The following is an 8309-nucleotide window of genomic DNA, read 5'->3' on the forward strand; positions in this document are numbered from 1 at the left end:
GGCACCCTAAAAAGTCCATGCACAGGATAAAACTATTGTCTGCCTTTTGACATTAGAATTGCCTTGCCTGGTAGACTGAAGCAGTTTGTGGTCCGCAGTCTCTCCTAGGTATTGATAGATTTTATGACTCAGCTTCATGTCTCATGGCAATTGTGTTATGAAAGCTAAACAACAACACTTTGAACAACATTTGTTCTCACACTTTTCGTACAACTGCACTGCTTGGAACCCCACTCCACCTCCGATATGAATACTTCTTTATTTCAGTTTTGGCTTTACTGTCATCAGGTGCCATGAGAGGGCTTGGTTCTCCTTCCTATCCCCTTCTTATTGCAAAGCACCCTAACCCATGTCTGCTGGTTTATATATTTCTATTTTGCTGTGTTTAAATTGTTAATTTGCATATTTTTTAGTTTTGCTGTTATTTCACATATGATTTAAATGATTTTTTAAAATTTTTCATTGGTTACAATTATGCAAACCACAGCAATGTTCAGGCACCCTCCTACCACATGACTGTTGTAATTCTGGAATTGAAGTAAAGAGCTTTTAACATCTATAACCTGTGCTATAATAGCAAGATGAGAACTCATTCATGGATTGTTGCCCATCAATGAAAAGTGCACTACAGTAACAGGATGGCAGCAGGACAGACACAATGTCATGTGATACTGAGGCTGTTATCCTGACAAATCCACCTTTTAGCCTCATGTGTTAAAGTCCATAGTTATAAAAAGTCACCACCACCACCCTGTCATCTAACTTATTGTGGAGAAACTCTGGCCTTCCCAATGTTATTGGATTACAATTCTGATTACCACAATTATTATTTTATTATCATCCCTCACCCCTTGCCATATTGACTGGAGCTGATGGAGGATTTATTCAACAATACCTCAAGGAATGCACATTCTTTAACCTGGTGAAATGAACCATCAGTGCCCCATATATCAGCTCATGCATTCCTGGGGTCTACTCCATTGAAGCCATTCACTTCAATGGGGGAAGACCCTCAACATGTCAACATGGCTCTTATTTTTACTCTGTTGAAAGTGTGGAAGAACCAATAACACTGGTTACTTCCCCATGGTGATGTGGTAAGGTAAACAGCTACAGAGAATGTGGGAAGCACAAAAGTTAAAAATTTCTTCCACATAAATTATTCCCCTCCAGAGGAGAAATATTTTGATGGGTCTTAGGAATGGGAAGGTACAGATAAAATAGCAATTAATATTCAGAGTCAATAAAACTATTGGGATTCTTTGCCTAGGAATATACAAACAGATTGACTGAGAAGTTCACCCATGATTCATTCCAATTACTGCCTGTTCATATTTACAGTGGGCCCTTGCCTTACATAGGGAATCCGTTTCGGACCCCCCGCATAAAGTGAATTCTGCCTATCCTCAAGCCCTATTCATTGAATGGGGCTCGTGTGCGGTGGCGAGGTGTGCAGGGCGCCACGGGTGTGCCGCCCCATTCATTTGAATGGGACGTGCCATCCCTTGTGCCCCACGGCTCCCGCAGCTTAGCGCATATGCTCAAGTCCGTGTGAAGCACGCCTACGTATAACGCGGACCACTGTATTACGAAATAACTTCCTGACAAAGAACTGTTGGAATAGTATGTTTTATTAAAACTATGATATAGTAATACATGGCCTTCAGTACTGGATCGACCCCATAGTGTTTCATTATATTGATTTTGATTCACGGACACTTTTTATGTTTGCTTCTGAGTTTTCCCAGTGGTTCTGGCAGGCTTCTCTTGGAGACATGAACAAAATCCCCCTTTGCTCAAATACAGAGCGGGAGTTCTAATGTTCACACGGAGCATAATGAAAGACATCAAAGACTGTAAAGAGAAGAGTGGAGTTGTCAGGTCAGGAATTGCCATTAAAACATGGATGAGGTTTAACATAGCGAGAGAAAGTGGTTTTTTCTGAACACCCAGGCAAGCTGTGCAGAACATAGTGTTTTCTAGCTATACATTAATTTTTTCATTTAATAAAACATTTGATACTGCTATTTGACCATAAACAAGGTCCCTAAAATGGATAACAGAACAGAAGAATAACAAAAATTGAAACTCAGACCATAAATCAAAGAGAGAGGTAAACCTTCAAACATACAGCAGGAACCATTAAAAGCCAAATGGAATCAAACTGTTTTCACTGCCAACCTATACGCTATCAAGCATGGGGTTCAGTGTGCAGGATTTCCTCACTGGGCTGCAGCCACAAAAAGGGGGGGTCTTACTTGTCCTTGAGTGAACTTTGATAATTGATATTACTTTTCCATCGGGCGGTATACAAATAAATATTTATTATTATTATTATTGTTGATTAACTTGAAGATTTCTGCTTACTTTGAAGCATGTGTGAGTGCGTGTGTGTTGTCTTCAAGTCATTTGTCAATTTATAGTGACGCCATTTGGATCATGTGAGAAACCTCAAATGTGTGGAAGGAAGGACCCATGCTGTAGGTCCTCAAGATGCCAACATTACTTCTCCTGAAAGGTGGGCCAATGAAAGGAGGGCCAATGTTTCATCATAGCCTCCACATACATACTCTGGGTTCTCACATTATCTGGGTGTGAGAGGAGCAGCACAAGTTCCACATTGCAAAGGTAACTTAAATATTGTTCTATTCTTTATTTACTAGATATAACTAGATATGACTTAGGATAAGCTGCTAATTGGAAAATGTAGAGAGATAGGGTTAAGAGTATGTGTACTGAAACCAGATTCACACCCTGAAAGTAAACACCAAATGCTTCTTTCCCATCGCATGTGAGATCTGATAATTTTTTGTCTATTATCTACCCAGAAAATCTGATGCTTTTTCAATTATTATTAGAAAGGAGCAAAAAGATAGATGGTTTTCAGCAAGGTGTGAAACAAATTAAAATAAGTATTTCCATAGTCTACATAGTGACAGCATGACCTTCCTGGCCTTTGGATGAGGCAGTATATTTTTGGAAACAATTCAAATTGTGTTTTTTTCTGGCTCCCATGCAACGCTTCAGATCTTCAGTAAAATAAAAATTATGTCACTGTTTTCCCTACAGATCAACATTGACTTCCGTACTAGAGACCACATACCCCAGACTATTTCTGAACCAACTCTCCAGTGTTGTTTTGATGCCCTCAGAGATTAATCTACTGTCTGATGTCTAAGGATTCTTTTCCCACGATTTCTAAAGTCAGAAGCTTATAAGGAACTGGTTTAAAAACAACAGAATCACAATCAGAAAAGGTGGCTACCATTTTGTAAAGATCAAGCTCTGAAACATTTTTTTTTTTAATTTCTTAACACAGTCTCTTTCCAACAGCTATAACATCATGGGACAGATGTGTTTGTAGAGAGTAGGCACCACACTCATGCTTTGACTTACAGACTGAAATTGCAGTTGACCACAATGCCTAATTTTACCGTATATCATAAATTTATGACAAAGAAACGTAGTAAGGATAAAACTTTATGTTGAAAGAATTACAATAGTTTTAGCAACCAGATGTCAGTTCTTACAAACCTAATGCTGCTCGCACAAGACTCTAGCTATTAGGATACTTACATGAACCACAAAAATTAGCTTCTGATTTTTTTCACCAGTTGCACAACTTGCCTAGAAATTAAATGGTGAAACAGGCTTATCACACCCACAGTCACACCACTATTTATGATGAGAGCTGTCAGTGCTGTTGCTTATTGAACCACCTGTAAGAAGAGGAGTCAGCACACTCAAAGATGCCCTAAGATTTTCAGTACACATATAGATAAAGGCTGGAATCCCGTATGGGAGTATGTATGCATAATAGCCCCATACTTACAGTGATATGCAGTGAATCCCAGCCTGATCCCAATCCCCACTTCTAGGCCAGCAGCCACTGCAGTCAATAGGAGCCTGTTCACCTGTGGCCTCAGAAGCATCTGCTGCCATTTCCACCTCTCTCTTGGTGTGGACAGACAAAAGCCAAATTCGTGTTCCAGTTCCCCCTCTTGCTGGAGATTGCTTGCATGGGACTGAGGAACATCAGTCAGCTACTTCTTGATATCACACAGGAGAACAGACTCCTGCCAATCATAGTCACTACTGTCCATAATTAAAGATTGGAGGACTTTGACAGTACCTACATGGCCCCTAAAGTGGGAGCTATGTAGGGCTTGTGATATAAATCCGTGAAGAAACTCTAGCTTATGTAATCCTAACTTACTATGAGATTGGCCATTAATACACAGACATAGAGACAAATGAAGACAGAGACAGGAAAATATCTGAGTTGGGAAGGATAAAAACAGCCCTGTCAGTACTGATTTGTTCAGCAGTCATGAGCTGACTGTTCATGAAAGATAGATATTGGATGGGGAAGTAGAAAGCAATTCAATGGCTGAATCTTCAGCCACCCAAACTCCATACTGCAATATATTGTTGCAAATTCTACACACTATACTGTTTTGCAAATAATCCTGCTGGGCAAGGCACAATTCATTTACCATGAAAAATATGGATAGATACATAAATTGGCCTCTCCGTTCTCTGTCCCATTTAAGTTTCTATGGGGGATCATCCTGAGGCCTGTAGTTTTCCTGTACCTGGATATGGCACTTAAAACCATAGGTGTAAACTAGTCCAGGTCATCTTGTTCAAGGGTCAACCCAGAACATTTTGGTTCCTAAGACACAGAGTGTTCTCATTCCAACTCCAGCTAAACAATCAATCAAAGCCTTTACCACAGTTACACAACCCTAGGCCAAATGACGACAACACAACTACAACAAACAACCAAAAAATCCCATTAGTTTATTACATCTTAACCCTATCACAAAAATATAGGCATTCCTATTGATTGGAATAAGCAAAAGCCTATTAAAGTAGAATAGTGGGATATAATTAGTGACACAGTGCATTTTAAACAACTTTAAAAAAACACAATTTGCAAACAAACAGATATAATTAAAACATCATAAAATATGTATTAAACTGTGCAGCAAAGTAAACAAACCTTAGATATCTCTCTTATTCCTGGGGCTATCCGTCCCATTTAACACCTCCTACAGTTTGGCAGAAGGGCCATCCTAAATTATTGTTTTGGGACCTGGTCCTTTGGGTTTTGGCTGCAGAAAAAATAAACTTTGCAACCTCTTCTAGTAATATATAAGTACCATTCTGAAGCTCTACCTGAGAACTTAGGGCTGTACAGACTAGTCAAAAGGGCTGGCGTCAGGGTAGAGTGGGGACATGGTGACTGCATGCCACATGCCCCAACTTCCACCCCAAAGTAGCATCACACACCCGCCTGACCCGACAATGGGTGGCATCATTATTTCTTCAGCTCAGTGTTTAGACACACTGCACCAAAGAAACAAGTAAGAGCCACTCCGTGTGCAGCAAGGGCACCTTTTTTCTGGCCAAAAGAGGTAGTTACTTCTTTTTGACCCAGAAAAATGCTGGATTTGAGCTGCAGTGTGCAGTTGCCATGGCCCCACTCAGTGCTCAAAGGCAGTGGCAGGCCACCTACATTGAGCTGGTCTGTTTTGCCCCTTACTCAAAAGGGTGTAAAAGTCTTAATCTGTCATCTTTATAAAATTACAGAAATGAGTATATGGGATAATATTCTACTAGTCCCTCCCACAAGGCATATCCAGTCCTTGTATTCATTTGCTGTAAAATGTCCCTCTAATAAGCTGATGGAATCACATGAATCTGGCTTTGCTGAATGCCATCCTCTTTAGGAATTGTTGATTTTTTTAGATAATTTGCACCTCCGTTTGAATTGAACCCCAGACCCAAACTTATGGGAGCAGAGGTGCGTGCGCAGGAATTGCGTGCTGGGTGTTAATATCTTTAAATCCATGGGGAGGATCAGCTTTGCCCTTGGCCAATCGGGTGGGAGAAATTTATCTGAGACACCTAATATCTGCAATTTTTCCTTTATGGCCATAAAAAGATGAGTAGTATAAGTATCCTTTGCATCAAAAAATTATCCAGCCTCTGGCTCCACAAAAATAAGTCTCAGCCCGTACCCTAGTTCCCATTTCCATAAGTGCCTTCAACTGATGGGCACCCTCTTTCAAGATGTACGGCTGCTGCAGAACACAGTTAGGCACTGCAAACAATTTCTAAGGAACACTGAAAGGGCTCATTCCATTCTTGATGGAACCTAAAACCTGACCTTTTACATAATTTGATGTATTTTGCTCCAAGATACATGGTGTACAACAACACTGGACTTTACGGCTATACTCTTATGGAGTTAGCTGCTACAACCAACTCCAACTGTATACTGGAACATTCACTGAACATTTTGCAACACTGGTGATGGAATAGTGTTCTCCATTGCACTTGAAGCTAGAAGGCTAACATAACAGGCATAACCGACAGTGCGGCGCATAGCCTTCTTCTCCAACCACACCCTCTTGCCACCTTCAAGCATCTGCCTAAAGGTAGGACTGGTTGCCTCACTCCGAAACAATGCATGTCCTGGGAGTAAAAGCAAGAAGGTTTGGTTGTATACTGTTGTTTATGATATCCTGTCTTCCACATGGGTTGGGGGCTGTTAGAAAACTGTCTCTGTTCCTGCACTGAAGATACATGCTAAATAGTAATGGAGGAGACTAATTTGGTTCTCACAGAATCAGTCATCAGATTCTGTAAGGAGTCATTTTGTGCCTATGTTGATCAAACATCAATGTGAACCCACTGGTGAGGAGGGTTCCTGAAAGATATGGAATCTCGTGCCATTAGTATACGGTGATGACATCTAGCTCTAGATCTCTTTTTTCATTCAACTAAGTCTGGCAGCAAATTTATAGCAGAGGTCAGTAAGGTCTTGATCTACTTGGACAAACTGATTCTCAGATTCTATAATTGTGAATTTGATTCTGGTCTCAAAGATCCAATGTCTTGCCTGCTTGGTAGGGTATCTATTTTCTGTATGGACAAGTAAAACAATCTGAAGGCACTGTTAAATCCAGAACTATTTTGATAACCAAGTGCTGCAGCTCTCTTTGGCAACTGTAGCTGGTTCTTTAGCTGGGGCCTCTCTTCCAAAGAGGTTACCACTTTACTACTCACCTAGATCCTCAAGATTAGATTTGTAATATACTTTATGTGAAGCTGTCCTCGAGGACAGTTCAGAAATTTCAAACCAGTACACGAATTAGTGGAATGATGCGGCTATAAACTATATGCGTAGCTGTATCTACATTCTGTATTGTTGATTTAGGGCTGGTCTAGACATTAATATATTATGCACATTGCTATGGATTTTTGCACACTCACATCCACAGTTAATTGTTCTTCATTTTCCTAAGTGAATTTGCATCTGTTCACCCTCCCTCTGTTGGAAAATACACAGCCATTAGAAAGCATGAGTAGACAGACAACCATACATGCAATAGTGCGCATTTCTGTGGATTTCTACAGATGCTCACAAAAACTTTTCTTGTGGAGTTTAAGGAGGTTTTTTTTTTTTTTTTTTTTTTGGAGAGGGGACACAAAAAGCCTGAACTCCTACAATCAGTTGGCCAACATCAATTCATTTCAGCTGGAATAAGGATATTTTAATTGTGACATTAGCCCTCTGATTCTTAGCTGTTGATTAATGCCAATGTTAAATTCTTGGTGTTTTTATTCCTTAAATTATCAGTCTTCACATAGGTACACTACAAAATGTAAATAATAACTTGAATGATTTTCCATGGGAGGAATAAATTTATAAATGAATAAAAACCTTCCCTACTAGACAAAAGTATGTGTGTTACTATTATTTTCTATTTATTTTTATTTTCTCATTTCAGCACTTTTTGGGTGAAAATTTCACAGACAGTTTCTTAAACAAACCACTTGGGGTTGTGTCAAAATATGTTTTGCCGTAAATGTTTCAACATTCCCCCTCTGACATGTTGCACATTTTCTCAAAAAGAAGACTTTACCCTTCTTGAAAATATAATGTTTCTTGTTTTGGTTTTTGCTTTTTTGGTTTTGTTGTTAGTTGTCTAATAACTGCCCTCAAGTCCATCTCAATCATGCGGCACACCCATGGATGAGATATCCCAAGGACCCCCTGTCCCCATGGCTCTGTGCCAGGCTTGTGACCTCTTTGATGAATCTGGCCACGAGGTCACCCCTATCTTTCCTGGCATTCTCATCTTTCTAGTGCAGTTGTTCCATTTTATGATGTGCCTCAACGTCATGACACCCTCAGTTTAGTCATCTGGCTCCAGGGCGAGTTTCAGGCTTGAGTCTGTTCCAGCACCCAGTGGTTGTCTTCTGAGTTGTCCATAGTATCCTCAGAACTCTCTCCA

The sequence above is a fragment of the Sceloporus undulatus genome, chromosome 4 (genome assembly GCF_019175285.1).
Source record: "Sceloporus undulatus isolate JIND9_A2432 ecotype Alabama chromosome 4, SceUnd_v1.1, whole genome shotgun sequence".
Taxonomy (NCBI): Eukaryota; Metazoa; Chordata; class Lepidosauria; order Squamata; family Phrynosomatidae; genus Sceloporus; species Sceloporus undulatus.